Source organism: Nelumbo nucifera, chromosome 2, assembly GCF_055504915.1.
Source record: "Nelumbo nucifera cultivar China Antique chromosome 2, China Antique-T2T, whole genome shotgun sequence".
Lineage (NCBI taxonomy): Eukaryota > Viridiplantae > Streptophyta > Magnoliopsida > Proteales > Nelumbonaceae > Nelumbo > Nelumbo nucifera.
The window spans coordinates 106,960,404-106,977,609 of record NC_142650.1 but is presented as its reverse complement, the minus strand read 5'-3'; the positions used below and the strand labels follow the sequence as shown (position 1 = coordinate 106,977,609).

The following is a 17,206-nucleotide window of genomic DNA, read 5'->3' as shown; positions in this document are numbered from 1 at the left end:
GAAGGCTCTCCTTCCCTTTTCCTTTTTCTGGGCGTGCTCTCGCCCTTTTGGTTGATCTCCTCTTCGGTGGCTATGAACTTGTCTACGAGCTTAAGAAATTCAGTTATGGTCGCTGGTTGGTTGACAACCATGTGCCATTTGAACTCTTTGTGCGTCATGCCTTTCTTAGCTGCTGCAAGGCGCACGACAGGGTCCAGGCGCGGTATTTGCATGCAAGCATCGTTGAACCGCATGACGTAGCCCCGGATGGATTCTCCTTCTCTCTGCACTATGTTGAGGAGACTCTCTTCAGTTCGCGGGCACCGCTTACTGGTAACAAAGTGGGACTGCGCCCAACTTCTTATTGATCCGGGCGTCAGGTTCCGGTACCATGTGTGGGCTACTCCTCTGAAAGTGGTGGAGAAGGCCACGCACATGCATGACTCACTTGCTCTTGCTAGGTGCATCTGCGACTGGAAGGCATCTATGTGATCATTTAGGTCGAACGACCCATCGTACTTATCAAGAGGGGGGAGCTTGAAATCTTTAGGCATTGGGACTGCCAGTAGCTCGGGAGATAGGGGAATTGAACTGAAAGAATGGGCGCTTTGACCTTGCCCGAGCTTACCTCTTCTTTGCCTCCGAGCTCGGGTAGGTCGTGGGTAGCAGACCGGCGAGCTCGGCGACGGCGTCTCTGCTTCCTGGTGGGCTCAGCATTCGTGCTGCTCACTACTGTACTATTAGGAATGGTGTGTGTAGTAAGTAGCTCGGGCCTCTGGTGATGGCTTCGGATAGAGGGCTCCTGCTTGGAACCTGCGGCCAGGACTTCGAATCGGTTTTCCAGGAACGGAGTACCAGGCCTTGAGGGCTGAGGCGACGTGGGCCTGGCAAGCTGAGGTCGTCTCGACCTGACTGCCCGTGGCGAGGTCGGGGCGGCTGGTCTTTCTTGTTTGCCATGGGTGGAGGCCTGGCTCCTTGGAGGGTTCTGGGGGGCCTCTCCTTGGCGAGATGGGTGCTCCTCCTATCGGCGAGATCTAGCTCGTTGTGAGATTGGGGGTGCCGAGGGGGAAGTTGTGATTGCTGAAGCTGAGGTTGAGGTAACTGGGGAAACTGCTGCTGATAGTGATACTAGGAGATCTGGTGCAACACATGTTGTTGATAGAGTTGAAGTTGCTGGAACTGTTGCATTTGGGCCTGTATGGTTCGCATGCACTGCATCAAGTTCTCCAGTTGGTTCGGGCTAGTTGCTGGGGCACGACCGAAGGTTCGGTGAACGTCGCTCTGACTGTAGCAGGGAGTGGCGTGATGACAGGTGCCACTGCAAGAGGCACATTCAAGCTGGGGATTCCGTCCGCCGAGAGGGGGACGGTGAACTGTCCGATACAGATAGTAGGAAGCCGGGGTTGTTCTCTGGAGTTATCCATTTCCGTGCTTCGTCCGACGTTTCTAGAGGAAGCCATGAGTGTTGGGTTTCTAGAGAGTAAAGAGATGTGAAAGTTTGGAGAAAGGCTTTTCGAAGCATTTCCCACAGACGGTGCCAAATGATGTAGCGCAATCCGATCACTCCTAGCTGGCACCCTCGTGGCTCCTGAGAGACACTTGAGATGAAGAAGAAGAAGAAGAAGAAGAAGAAGAAGAAGAAGAAGAAGAATCCCTTGGGGGTCTACCCGGCTGGGACACTCCGATGCTTAAGTCAGTACTCGGTAGAAGCAAGGAAAAGGCAAAGGGCTAAGAGTGCAGATAGCGCGTTACCACTATATTCAAAAGATCAGAAGTTCAAGAAGAAGTTTCCCCTCTGCCGTGAGGGCTTTTATAGGGGTGTTCGTGTCAGGTTGGGCATAACCGCCACTGGGCTCCTATCACAGCCGTTACCTGCCAGGGCTGTGTAGGTGGCCGTCGTGACGTACCTCTCGCCCGGGTGAGTGACACGTCCCCAAATTGGTAGGCACGCCTCCGCCTGTCGAGAGATGTGGACGCAGACTGTCAAAAAGACAGGGACTGCGCCGTTAGTAAGGAAAGTGGCGCAGTATGATCGGTACGGCCTGTCAGATAGAAGCTTCCTGAGGAATGCTCATACGGCTCGTTCCCGAGCTACTTGGCCGCGAGCTCGGGATGCTTCAGGATCACCCTTGATAAAATTGGTCCCCGAGATGACTTGTTTGGGGGCTTAGGCGAGTTAGTTTCCCTAGCTCGTGAGCTAAAATTGCCTCGAAATATCCCTTTCGGGGTAGCTCGGGGAACCCGGAGCTCGCATTGTGGCAAGCCCCTTCTCTTGCGAGCTACGGCGTAGCGAGCTACTCTATGGGCTCATTACTTCTTCGTGCGGAGCCACAATGTTGAGTTGTTACCTGTGCTGAGTCAGGTCCACGTGTCACCGTTTCGTTAGTCGGGTCAAATCATCCTCCATCAGTAGACAACATCTAGGTGTGGGTGTCTACTAGGGTATGGAATAGTTCGGCGTGTTTTGGGGAGGTTTTAAGAAGTTCTAAGAATTGAAATCTAGGCATTAATAGACCTTAAGTGTGCTTCTTAGTCATTAACTGTTAATTACCTTTTGAATAGTCACAATGTTTGAAATTGTGACTGTTCAAGGTGTCTTTCTCTGAATCAGCACCTTTCTCTTTTTCATCTCTTCAGAAACTACTTAAGGAGCATGAATCAAACATTTCATACACAACTTTGAAATCACTTTCTCTCTCTCTCTCTCTCTCTCAGTCTGGTCTGTTATTCTCACAGAAGGTTTCTTCAGAAATTCTTCAACTTTGCTGATTGTAGATTCTTGCCCAAGACTCTGTTGTATCTTGGGAATAGATTTGTCTATTACCCAACAACAAATTCAATAAAACTGAGTGGGGACAAATAACGTTTTAAAGACATTGTTTTTAAACACACCTCAAAACTTCTCCTCCAACTTTTAGAGACCCCATTTTTCAACAATTCTCAATAACATAATAACTATTATCTAATACAGCCTAACAAGCATTAAGTGAGACGGGATGGGTTCCCACACATATGACAGAGCGCGCCCCACAGCCCATCCCGTGCATTGGGTGCTTGTCATTTATCACGAGGAGATTTTCAATTCACTGGAGGGATGGCTGTGGGGCGTCTCTGGGGAACCCATCCTAAGTTGCATTAAGTAAAGCAGAGTTGAGGCAGTAACCAATGACAATGAGTCTCCCAATGCAAGAATCAATGTTTTGGATTGATAATCCAAAGGAGAAATGAACATGTTCTTCAGTTCTTGGGTTCCTCCAACTTCTAGAGACAGCAATTGCGACTCTGCTGCTGCAGTGTTTAGATTCTTGAATTGCTAAACAATGAGTCCTTTTTCGAGGTTTGGGCCTCTGTGACCATTCTACTCGTAATAGGTAAATCTCTTAATGAAGCTTGAGGCATGGTTGGTCGATCATGATTCATGACACTTCAACCCAACATTATGACACAGACAGCAGCCCGCTCCCGGCTCCGTTGATCTTGATCATGCAACCGTAAGTTATGGTTGGACTGACGTCATTGGCTTGACAGATGCTGATCTCTGGCAGCCGGCTTGCTGGAAAAAACTAGGTTCTAAGAAGGGTTTTGATGGGTCGGATCAAATCAAACTAGGAATAATCTTTTGACGGGTAGAACCACCAAAATCCGACAAATTGCCAGCGGTCTACGAGGCAACGAGGAGAGTATATGTTATAGATCATAGATCCCATCTTTTATATTGATTTTTGACTCCACTTTGGCTCCAATCTCGCCCTTATGAATAAAATTAGGGCCATTTCTTGTCATTACCCTCCGCAACCAAATAATGCTTTTGACCTTAATCTTCCCTTTCCGGTTCCTAGAAGCCTACAATTTTAGAAAATAAATACTAATTTTGTTTTTTGAAACAAAACAAACAAATAAACACAAAGACCAGCTGCAATGGCACGAAAATTGATTGTGGCATCAAATACAACACGTATCAAGCATTTGAGGTGAAAAAAAAAAACCCATAACCCATTCTTTTTGTAGGGATGGCAATTTCTATCCTATTGATATTGGGCGTTGGGTCAGGTTTTTTTGATTTGAAGCATGGATTGAGTTGGAAAACCCGTACGGATAGGGTATGGTAATAAGTTAAACTTGACCCTTTCCAATCCATAAATTGTTGGAAAGCATATATATTTTATGTATTAGGTGTTAAATTCAATAATATTTTGAATTTTATATAAAAAATAATCGATAGTTATGTGCTTGTACATGTATTATTCAAATAATTAGAAATTTTGTTGTTTATTTATATTATTTTATTTATTTATTACTTTTACATAATAAGATATAATAGGAAATTAGATGTAGGTTCTAAACTCAACCTGCCCTATGCTTGAATGCAGGGAGGGTGAGATTGGAGAGAGTCTTGCATTTTCAAGTGTAGGGAGGGTTTAGATTCTTGAAGTCCAACCTACTATGGGTGTTGGGGCAGGTATGGTTTGGGACATTTAGGGATATAGGTAGGGTTTAGAATTTACAAAACCCTCCCTGAACCCACCCCATTATCATCCATATCCTTTTGGCCTGTTTTGATTGTTCGATGGTATTTGTTCTTTTTGTGGTGGTAAATCGATCATACCAGAGCAACAACAATCTGGATTGAAAAAACCATTGCATTTCTTGGCCAAAATGCAGGACCCAATTGATTTGGGTCATTTCATACCTATAGAGACAACACCTGATCTAGTTATAACTACCTACAAGGTATTCGAATCACACATTGGAAACATTTCCTCATGAACAACAACATAAAAGGGGGCCATCTGACTAGTTGGTAATTGGTAAGGTCTTTGGCTGGTTGTAGGGGAGACTACTTGGATTCCGGATCTCCTGCCCACGAGAATTTTGCCCAGGCCTACCCACAATACATCCCCCCGTGAATTGAGAACATCTCCCCTACATAATACTATAAAGAGGATAAGATGTTCTTCATGTATGACTACAGTAAACATGAACAGAATTCTCGTGAACAAGAGATCCGGACTCGACTACCTGAGATTCAATTCCACCTTCACTTAGCTATAGGGCTGCAAGTAAAGTTGCCCGACTTGAAGAATTTCAACTATCATAAATCTCGAATTAAAGTTTCGGCCAATTGAAAATTTAATAAATTCTCAACTTGCATTTCCTATGTGCAGCCCCATAAAATTAAAAAGCAATAAGTATATAACAAAATTCACGAACGAGAGATGTTCCATGTATGCGGCTATGGACGGAGATTGATGTGGAATCGACCTTCTTAAGAACATAAGGGATACCCTTAATAGTGGGCCCCTGTGGAAAACAGCCTTCGCATATATGTGTAGTGTGTTCCAAATCACAAACTAAGGCGGGCTTGTTGAAATCAACAACTTTAACTAAGGCAATAACTAATATATAAGGCTGTAATCGGATCCGGTTTGGATCAGATTCAGCAAAATCTGCATCTGATTCGATTATTGAAATCTGATTGGATTTGAAGATTTTGTATTCGGATTCAAATTCTAAAAGACTACAAGATTTGGATTTAAACCGATTTTGCTTTAATTTTAAATATAAAAAGAAATTAATTATTTTCAACTTTTATATATAATAAATTAAATTAAATTTATTTATATAAATACATATATAATGTAACAGATATAATATCTTTTTTATAATTTTAAATATTATATAATTTTTATATATGAAAATCAATAAATATTATAATATAATCGGATTCGGATTTTAATCGGATCAAGATATCGGATGAAACCTCGGATTTTTAAGTATCAGACCTAAATATGTAGTTATAGTTGTCTTGGTTGAAGACATGTACATTGGAGGAAGAGAAATATATGGCTATGAAACAGCATGGAGTGACAAGGGCAGACAATTGCCTTTATTTACATATGATTAATCGGACAGATCATGTATGTGATGGTCATAATGACTCGTGACCCAAACAATAATGCCCATCTCATGGTCCCAACTCTCAACTCCAAGCCACACCGTAAAAGCTGAATGGTGCCAAAAACATGGGGGACAATGATTATTTTCTCAGAGAAAACATCTGTTAGTGTAGGTCTCACTTGTAGCTTGGGTTTGAGTTACTTTCGGAATTAATACTTTTGACCCAAGCCTTAACCCTATGGAGTGTCAATGGACTGGTTTTAGGTTGTACTTCATCCAAATCAAAATTCATTTGGATGGATTGGATGGACCAATAAGACATATATGAATATGGACGGATTGGACAGACCAATATGAAATATTGGATTGGACCTGGTCCATCCATAATGAATTTATATTGGATTGAGCCAATATCTGATCCATTGATAGAAAATAAGAACATAGGTGTCAATGGACCAGATTTGAGTTGAAACCAATCTAAATTAACAGAAACTTGAACAGATTGGGCAGTCTCTAGACCGGTCCAAAATGGTCCAAAATATTCATTGGACTGGATTAGACCAGGTCCATTTATAATGGACTCACATTGGACTGGACCAATTGGTGTTAATTGACTTTTAGAATAAACCAATGTGGCATCGATGGTCTAGGTTGGGTTTGTGTTAATCTGTCTCAGAGCCAATGCAAATTTGTTCAATTAGAATGATATAATTAATTAATAAGGTTTTGCACTAAGAAATCTAAGATGTATTGTTCAGTTGCGATGGATGTAAGTATGAATCTCAAGGTTGAAATCAACTTATTGAAGCAAATTTTGCTTTCATTGTGAATGTAAGAGGGTTGACAAAAAATTGATAAGAATAAAATGCAATTGGCATGGCTGAGTCACCAGTCCATCTCATGGATGAGTGTACAAGGCAAAGTCAGCATTGGTGGCTTGGTGCAAGTTAGCAGATGAACGTGCCACAACAGAATCCCTTCACAAGGTTGATTTGAAGTGATTTTCTAAGATTTAATGGTGACGATTTCAAGGGCTGGTTGTATAAGGTGGAGCAGTTCTTTGAATTTGGTAGGGCTACAATTGAAAACAAGATCAGAGTAGCCTCAATCCACTTAGAAGGTAAAGCCCTACAATGGAATCAAATGTATGTTAAGGGTAGGGGGTTAAGGGCTTTACCTATTTGGAAGGAGTACTTGAGAGCTATGAATGAGAGATTTGGTGAACAAATTTATGATGATCTCTTCATTGAGCTCAAAAACCTCAAACAAACTGGTTCTCTCCAAGATTACTTGGATGAATTTGATCAATTATACACTTGAGTAGATGTTACTGAGATCCAAGTTCTCAGTTTCTTCCTTGCAGGCCTTAGGAAGGAAATTCAAAATCCAGTTAGGATGTTTAATCCTGTATCACTCTCTTAGGCTTATGGAATGGCCAGTTTATAAGAGGTCACTAATTGGCCAAGACTCTCCTCAAACCACAGTATCAGTCCCTTCCATGGTCTCAGCCTCCTGTATTAATGAAACCATCCCAACAGGCTTTATTTCCTAGGCCTCCACAGTAACCCTTGTTGCTAAGGCTGTCACCACTAGCTCTCTCAGCTAGAAACAATCAGGCTGGAATCCTATCATTGCCTCTTAGTGCACAACCTTTGAACAAGGGTAACTCCAGAAATACTAGAACCTTGTCTAGTAAGGAGTTGGAGGAGAGAAGAGCCAAGGGGTTGTGCTTTACATGTGGTGATAAATATGAATTGGGACATAGGTGTAAGGGAAAACGACTGTATTCCATCATAGTTGTTGATGAAGAAGGTTGATCAATTGCCTATAAAGGGGTGACCTCTATTATTGAAAGAGAGATTTTACTAATTGAAGAAAAAGCACTAGTGGAGGATCTACAATTCTTGATATCTCTCCATGCTCTATTAGGGCAAATTGAGACCACTCAATACAACACCATGAGGACCACTAGCTCTTATATGAGGAGGAATTTGCATTCATTGGTGGAATAAGGAAGTTCACATGATTTTTTGGATGTAATGGTGGAAAAGAAGATGAGTTGTGCATTGGAAATTACAAGGGGTCTCTCGGTCAAAATGGCAAATGGGGAATTGTTGACTTGCAGTATAATTTGTAGAGGCTTCAACTGGTCTATGCAAGATTATGTGCTTACAACTGATGTGTTGATACTTAATTTAGGTGGCTTTGAGCTAGTACTTGGAATACAATGGTTGGAAACACTTGGTAACATCGTCTAGAACTTCAAAACCTTGAGGGTGGAATTCACCTTAGTTGGTAGATAAATAGTATTGTTTGGGGAACACAGTACATCAGCCAGGGTTTGTCAAATACCCAACCTAGGCAAGCAATAAGCATGGATTTCATTGAGGATTTGCCAAAGTCACACAACTTTGATGTGATTTTTGTTGTTGTAGACAAATTTACAAAATATGCTCACTTCATGCCCCTAGCTCATATCTTTACAGCTTCCAATCCTTCATGGATCATATCTTTAAGCTTCATGACTCACCTAATTCCATTGTGAGTGGTAGGGATTGTCTTTTTGAGCACCTTCTGATAGGAGCTGTTTAAGTTGTAGAGTGTGGACTTGTTGTCATCCTCTTATCATCCTCAAAATGATGGCTAGACTGAGGTGGTTAATAGAAGCTTAGAGACTTATCTTACGTGCATTGTTTGTGATCGACCTAAACAGTGGGATAAATGACTTTCCTTGGTTGAGTGGTGGTATAACATAACCTTCCATACAGCCATACACACTTCTCCATGTGCAGGACAGAGAGTCAATATTGTAGTTCCTGAAATATCACTTGTTTCAAGCTCAGAAAAGGAAGAAAACTTTGGTTGATAGAAGAAGATTTGAAAGGAAACTTGACATTGGGGATTGGGCTTATGTGAAGCTTAAGCCTTATAGGCAATTCTTTGTAGCTCACAGAGACAACCATAAGCTTTCTCCTCCTCTTTATTTTGGCCCTTACAAGGTACTTGATAAGGTTGGTGAGGTAATCTACAACCTGGACCTCTCAGCTTCTTCTAAGATTCACCCCACCTTCCACATTTCACAATTAAAGAAGAAGATTGGAGCTCATACAACTCACACTGAAGTTCCTGCTTGGTCCACAAAAGATACTCCTCAGCCTACTTCTATTTTAGCTAGGATAATGGTGAAGAGAGGCAACTAGGCAGCTACCCAAGTCCTCATACAGTGGAGTCATAGGCTTGTTGAAAAAGCTACTTGGGAATATCTTTATGACTTGTAGGCTTGACATCCAGACATAGTCCTTGTGGAAAAGGACTCTTAAAGGGGGGGAGTATCGATAGGAATAAAATGCAATTGGCATGGCTGAGTCACCAGTCCAACTCTTATTCTAATTTTACCACTGCATGACCCAACCCAATAATTGTAGAGAACTTGGGGGTGGGGGAGGGGGGAATTTCATCTAAACACACCTTCAGTTATTTAGGTTCTGTCTATATTTCACCTATTTTTAGCTAGGGTTCAACACAAGACATGATAGATAAATCGATATAGAGGATTTTTAGTGTATAGGGCACTAGTGTTTGAGAGAGGCTGTTCATATTTGTACTCCATTGTTGTTATAGTGAATTTCAATTGTTCATTGTTCTGTGAAATATAGATGACAAGTCGAACCATGTTAAATCTTGATGTACTCTTTAAAACCAAACCAGAATGCAAATTCACTTCAGCGCATGCACTGCATTACAAAATTCAGGACCAGCTCACTCTCCTGTGGCTATTGTTTTATAATGTTCGACGAAATTCTAGAGAGCCCAATCAAATTATTGTACACTCTCACCTGTCTGATTCCATATTTATTGAGCCCATTTGTGATGTTAAGTTTGATTAGCTTTGATTCAGTTGATTTTATGGAGAACTATTGAAATGATTTTGCTAAGTAACCAAATTTGACTATTCAAACTTTTCACAAACATTGCTAACAGGTTTGTCGGACAGTCGGAGGGGTTTCACCTAGCAAAGCTAAAAGCCACAGCATGAAAGCTCTCCGAAAGGGGCACTTGGGTGACTTTTAGCCGAGTGAAAACCACTCAACCAAATCCCAATCCTAAATGGGATTAAAGAACACATTTGGTGAAGCAAAAGTAGAGGGAGAGGTTATCAACTCTAGAAATGAAACTGGTTCTCCATAGTTTAAAAATTGGTAGGGTCAATTTGGTCTTTTCACTCCAATAAAAAAAAAAGGAAAAGCAAAACCACTATTTGCTTTTTGAGTAACATGCTTGAATGTGAAAGTTTGACAAACATCACCCTCTTTTGGGGTAGTTGTTTGGAAAGGCTGGAATGAATGGAAGAAATAATTTAAAGCAAAAGCAGTTATTAGAAGCACTAATCCCTCCATGTTAAACATTCCAAGAATCCCAAAACTAGATGGAATTTAATCCTTAATAATGAGATGGAAGAAAGTTCTGTCACACCAAAATGCCACACTGATTAGTGAATGGTGATTACTTTTTGCACATATTAATATTCTTTATTCTCCTGCAAAAAAAGTAAGTGAAGTAAAAGCTCATCCAATAGTGTAATTAAGTGAAACAAAGAAGGGCCACACGGTCCCCTCAGAAAGTTGAGAAGAATCTGAATCAGTACCCAAATCCAGAGTCCGAAAGAAAAGAAAAGAAGATCAAGTCAGTTTTGGAAACTCTTGGAATTCTTGCTGTCCCCACGGCCCCACCAGACCACTAGGGAAACCAATTCTATCAGAAGTCTGAAGTAACCAATGGACTGAAATGCCCTCATCCTTTTTGGTAAATTACATGAAAGTCTTCAAGTCTTCACCCTTGAATCAATGTGCTCTATGCTTTGGTGTATTTATATTCATCGCCATGTATTTTTTTTTTTTCTAAACCTAAGACCTTATTCCTTTAAACCTTATATTGTACCAATCCATAAAATGACAAATATACTATTCAATTAGTCCATTATCGATGTATCGATGTATTTATTACATTGATCGCTCACTCTCTCTCTCTCTTCTCCTTCTCTCTTCTTCTTCTTCCCCCTTTTTTCTCTTTTTATCACCGCCGTTGCAACCAGTTGTAGCGGCAGATCTGAACTCCTGTGGCTTGTTGGGTTGTTGTAGAAGTTGTGAGCTTTGTCATTCATGGTGGATATCATGTTTTAGGGCTTGTTTCGTGGGTTTTACTTTTAGGGGTTTGGTTTGGTGGCGAGGTGAAACACAACGGAGAGGTCAAGAGAACGCACCCAGTATGAAATGGTAGATCTGTCTCTCTTTCAGTATGAAATGGTAGATCTCCGGAGAGGTGAGACACAGCGGCATATATGTCTCTCTTTCGTTCTCTCTTTCTCTCTTCTGCTCCTTTTCCTTCTTCTTCTTCCCCTACTTTCCTCTACCTCTATAGATCATCTCACCGAAATTACACCTTGACAACCAAACAAGGTAGGTGTAAATTTTCAAAATGAACTGGTTTTAATTTCCACCGATCACTAAATCGGTTCATTTTTTCCATGGTGTAAAATTTGAATTTATACCTCAAACAAATGCAGCCTATATATATTTTCTTTTTATCAAAAGCCCACTTGAATGCAAATTTACTTCTATTTTATTGATGTACTCTTACATCTCATTATCAATGTAAATATGCATTGGTTTGTCATTTGTACATAAATGTAATGTTGCCAAACACATGTAAAAATGAATCAGAGTGCAAGTTTACCCTAAACAAACACAACCTTAGGTCCCGTTCATGCTTACATGTGTATGAATACAAAACACTGCTGCCTTTTTTTTGAGCTTCACACACACTCTCCCTCTCTCATTAAATTCTTGAATGGATATGGTTGTGCATTTTAGAAATGAAATCCCACCGTTAGATAATTTTCTCTTCAGATTTTGGTGCACTTCTCCATTTCCTTCAATTGTATCAATTATTTTTCCTCTTTCTGGGGTGCTGCTTCTCAAATCTATCAGAACAACAACAACAATCAAGAGGACGCTATCAGGCAAGATATCCAGCTCACCATTACCAAAAGCTGTGGAGCTGAGAGCTTTTCATGCTTCTTTGATGCAAGGAAGTAGCCCTGCAAATTTTTAGGTTTTCCACCTCTCTTTCTCCTTTCCTTTCATCACCATTCTCTCAATTCTCTGCTCAAGATCATTACCATGTTTTTAGTCCGGTGAGTGAAATTTTCTTTGTTTTCCCCACATTTACTTTATCTTTGCTGGTTGAATGTATCTTCCATGAATTTATGAGTTCTGTTTCTTTTCTTGTTTAATTTAATGTAGATTTTGTTTACTCACAACTTCACACAATAACTATTATTGTGTTTTACCTTTAATGAAAGCTTTTAAGGTATAAAGCTTCTAATTTAATGGAAAAAAAAAAAAACAGATTTGGTGCTCCTGCGCATCAACACATCCAATTGAAGAATTGAACTTTTTCAGAATATATAGATGCTTATGAGCTAGAAGTAGTATAATTTATACAGATGCTTATTGTCAATTTTAAGGATTTTTCGAGGAAAGGGCATCCATTTTCCTCTTTAATGTGTTTATCGAGCCAAACAAGCTATGAGATTCGATTCCAATTCCAACCCTAAACCAAATAGATCCTATTTTCATAAAGTTATATCGATGAACTCTTCTAGGCTGTAGCTGAAATGATTATTCAATATCCCTCTAGAAATGGAGGCAAAGGATCAAACCAGCATAACTGTAGGCTCGTGAGACAGATTTTGTTTTTTAATTAATAATTTAAAATTATTTAAAGTGATGTGAAGTTTAGGGTAGAAGGATAAATAACCTAGCAATTCCACTATATCCATGAACAACCTTGGCTCCTATAAAACTTTAAATGACTAATATTAATTGGATAAGCTTCTCAAACTTTTTTTTTATTCATTGTTTGATGGTATTTTTTTGGTGAAGATGGTAATTTTGATTCTTATGATCAACTAACACATCCCCATAGTAGGAATAAGTGAACCACGTATATAAGTTCTTTCTTGAATAACTAATTGAAACTTGTTTTAAGTACTTATTGAAATGAGTACTTAATAGAAGTGAAATCAAACAGGGCCTTAAAGAATATATGGGGATGGTCGATGGTCCAATTGTTATGAGATGGTCACTTGACATCAGTTCTATCATAGAGGTGCGGGATCAAATTCATGTAGCTACAGGCTCTCCCTAGCAAGGTTGGTGGATTTCACGTGCACTTCTCTCTGTCCCTGTGCCTTTATTTCCTCTCTAATGTAATTTGTATTTTTTTTTTTGGCTTCTTCCATGTATTAGCATAAAAGGAAAAATAGAAAAAGAGAAATTTTTAGACTCAATGCTTGACTGGCGGGACGTATTGCGCACCCAAAATCAAAGTATCAATACACTCTGATATGGCAGAAGGGGTGTATTGGTACTTTGAACCTTTTGCTTCATTTTTTTAGTTTTTTTTTTCAAAATTTACAGTAAGGGCCTAATCATTAGCTCTGAAATTTGAGATCTAAAAGTGTAATAATTGCATTAAGAGGTATATTGGTATTGGTGAACATTTTTTTTTTCCTTTGAACTCTAAATGCAGAGAGTGTTATTCTAAATTATGAATTCTATAAACTATCAAACTTTCATTTTGACCCCATATATGAGAGTTTTTGTTTGTCTTTTTGGGGGTATCATTGAAAAACAAAATGTTATATGATTGCACTTTAAGAGATAAGAAATAAGAGGAAACAAACAACTAATTTTATCTTCAAGTTAAAAGATTTCTCTTAAGAGATAAGATTTAAGAGGAAACGAAAGGCTCAAAGTCTGCACTATAAATACATTGATACATATTGGTCTATACATCGCAAAATTTTGATCTTTGCTTTATGCTTTACCTTTAAAAAGTTTGTAGAGAAATATTGAAAGTTAAGGAAAAAAAGGTGTTAAAAATTGAAATCCACCAAAATTTTGTTTATATTGAAGTATGCTAAAAGTTCTTAACAATGACATTTTTATTAAATGTCTCCAAATCTATATATACTATTATTAAAAGTGTGAATGAGAGTGTGAAACTTTTATTTGACTAAAATACCCTAATTTTTTAATATGGTCCATTTCCATTGTAAGGACAGAAATGCAATTTTAGCAATCACTTTTCTCCACATTCAAGTCTAATATTTAAGGTATTAACTCCCATTAACATTTATTGAATCTTATTCTTGACTAAAATACCCCTATTTTTGAATTTTATCTCTCTCTAGTCGTGAAGGCACAAAATGTAATTTGAACTAATACATTTCTCTTCATTTAATTTCCTCTCGTTAAGTCTTATATTTAAGATATCAACTCCCATCTTTCATTGAATTTTATTTTAATTGATCATTTAAAAAAAAAGTAAGTGTGACAAAGAATAATTATTTTATTGATAATAGAAATAAAATACAAATTTAAAATCAACCAAAAATGGATTTATTTTCTTATTTGCTGAAAAATTAACAGTTCAACCTTTTGAAGTCAAATGTGCAAATCCTTGATGTCATAATTAAATAATAATAATAATTAAAAAAGATGAAAACATGCAAAAATATAAAAAATATAAAAGAAAATATAGAAAACATTTGGACACATCTTTAATATTATATATTTATCACATTAAAAATAAATAAATAAATGTGATAAATAAGAATAATTTTGATAAACATATAAATATAAAAAATTGTAAAAAATTTTAGAAACATATTATTTATTATCATTATTATAAAAAAGTGTTCGTGCAAAATATATACACACTTAATAGTATTATATAATATTATGAATTTTTCAATTAATATTTCATTTTGGTTGATTGAAACCAGAATATTAGGATATTTTTTGAATCTCTGTCAAAATTTAAAAGCATTAATTAAGTATACGATTAGTGTCCTGAAATATATAATTCGTGGTTTTATGCATGCAACCCCCAAAATATAGGTGTAATGTGAGCCAAGCTGGATTGTGGGTAATACGATTTTATTTTAAAAAATCGAAAATTACAGTTGTAGCCTTGTAGATTATGGTCGGATTGACCTCATTGCCGCGACAGATGGTGATTCCTAGCTGCCGGCTGGCCGGAATTGGGTAGGTACTAGACTACTAGGTAGGATTTTAATGGGTCGGGTCAAATCAAACAAGGAATAATTTTTTGACGGGTAAAACCACGGAAATCCGACAAATTCCAAACGGTATACGAGGCAACTGATCAGAGTAAATGTGAATATGTGAGATCGTAGATTCCACTTTTACTCCATCTTTTATATTGATTTTTGACTCCACTTTGATTCTAATCTCACCCCTTTGAATGAAAATAGGGCCATTTCTTGTCGTTACCTTCCGCAACCAAACAATGCTTCGGTCCTTAATCATCTCTTCCGGTTCCAAGAAGCCTATAATTCTAAAAGATAAATACTAATTTCTCTTTTACACAAACAAACAAATAAACAAACAGACCAGCTGCAATGACACGAAACATTACAAAAGCGCAAATTCATTGTGGCATTAAAGACCACGTATCAACCATGTGGAGGTGAAAAAAAGAAAAACCCATCACCCATCCTTTCGCCCCGTTTTGATTATTGGATTGCGTTCTAATTGATTTGACTCGACCCATTAAAACCCTCCCTAGTCTCATTTTGTGCTTTTAGAGACGATACCAGATCTACTAACTACCTAGAAAGTATTACTATCACATATCGGAAACATCTCCGCATGAACGATATAACAAAGGGGCCGGGCCATCTTAATCCGAAGCTTTTGGCTGATTGTAGTGGAGATTTGGATCCAATCCCATCTTCATCAAGGTTAGGGGAATAGTAGGGTTATCCAACTTGAAGAATTTCAATTATGTCAAACTCGGGTTAGAGTTTGGGCCCAATTTGTACTCTTTATGTTTATGTGGAAACCCCTAAAATTAAGAGAAAATTCATGATTAGTACCCTCTACTTTGGGCGTAGTGTTATTTTGGTCTTCAAACTTTAAAATGCAAAAATTCAAATCATGACAATCTAGTACATATTGTTAACTAGTTGTTAATCAATCGTTAAGTGACATTTGGAAAAAAACACAAATGTCCTTTGAGTGTTATCTAATTTTCTTTATCAACCATTTAAACATTGACAAAAAATTAACAGTCTCAAATCCTTGCCTCTTTTATTTAAGAAAGTTGGGGTCACTAGAATACCGACTCAAACGTGACCCCAACTTTCTTGAATGGAAAAGGTAAGGATTTGGAATTGTTAATTTTTTGTCAACGTTTAAATGGTTGATAAAGAAAATTAAATAACACGTGAAGGGCAATTGTGTGTTTTTCAAATGTCATTTAATGACTGGTTAACAACTAGTTAATGACAGATACTAGATCGTCAAGTTTTAAAAATTTGGGTATTGATTTGTCGCATTTTAAAATTTGGGGACTAAAGTGATACTATGCCCAAAGTATAGGATAGTACAAGTGATATTCTCGATATATGATTGTAGCATCTTGAATGATAAATCTCTAGGAAGAGAGAGAGATTGTTGTGGAGCTCACCTTAAGAACATGACATGACAAAGACGATACCCCTAATAGTGGCCCCTGTGGAGGACAGCCTTGGCATATGTGTTGTATGTTCCAAATCACAAACTATGAAACTACCCAAGGCTTGATGAAATCAACAACTTTCACCAGTAAATGTATTTGAAAACCAAAGCATTAGCTAATATATATGTACTTGTGGTTCACTTTGTCGAAGGCATGTACATTGGAGGAAGAGAAATATATGGTCATGGAAGGCCCATGGAGTGATAAGGGCAGACCATTGTCTTGATCTGCACATGTTTGTTCAATTGGACAGGTCATTTATGTGTTTGGTCACAGTGGCTCGTGGCCCAAACAATAATGCCCATCTCATGGTCCCAACTCCCAACTCCCAACTCCAAGCCACACTGTAAAAGCTGGTTGGTGCTGGTGCCAAAAATGTGGGGGACATTCATTCTTTTCTCAGAGAAACATTTATTGGTGTAGGCCTCACTTGTAGCTTGGGTGTGAACTGCTTTTGGAGTTGAACACTTTTGATTTAAAGCCTTAAAACCCCACCAGGAATCCAGGAATCCAGTTTTTTTTTTTTTTTTTTTTTTGTGGCCCAACACAAGACATGATAGACAGATCGAGGGAGAGATAAGGCACCGGTGTTTGAGAGAGGCTGTTCATATTTGTACTCCATTGTTGTTGGTAATTTGTTGAACCATATTCAATTATTCTGCATGTTCTTTAGGGTGATTTGTTTCATTTTCTTTCTATTTCTCTATTTTCTAATTGT

General features: G+C 38.5%; 1 long non-coding RNA gene across 3 annotated transcripts; it reads left to right on the top strand.

The window, feature by feature from the left end:
- Positions 1–10,793: 10,793 nt before the first annotated feature.
- LOC148802733 (uncharacterized) lies at positions 10,794–13,228 on the top strand. 3 transcript variants are annotated; one of them, XR_016082836.1, is made up of 3 exons: positions 10,794–11,196; positions 11,784–12,070; positions 12,970–13,228. It is a non-coding gene; the product is annotated as an uncharacterized LOC148802733 (long non-coding RNA). The 3 variants fall into 3 exon arrangements; XR_016082835.1 differs by having other exon boundaries at positions 10,794–11,333; XR_016082834.1 differs by lacking the exon at positions 10,794–11,196 and having other exon boundaries at positions 11,341–12,070.
- The last annotated feature ends 3,978 nt before the right edge of the window (positions 13,229–17,206 follow it).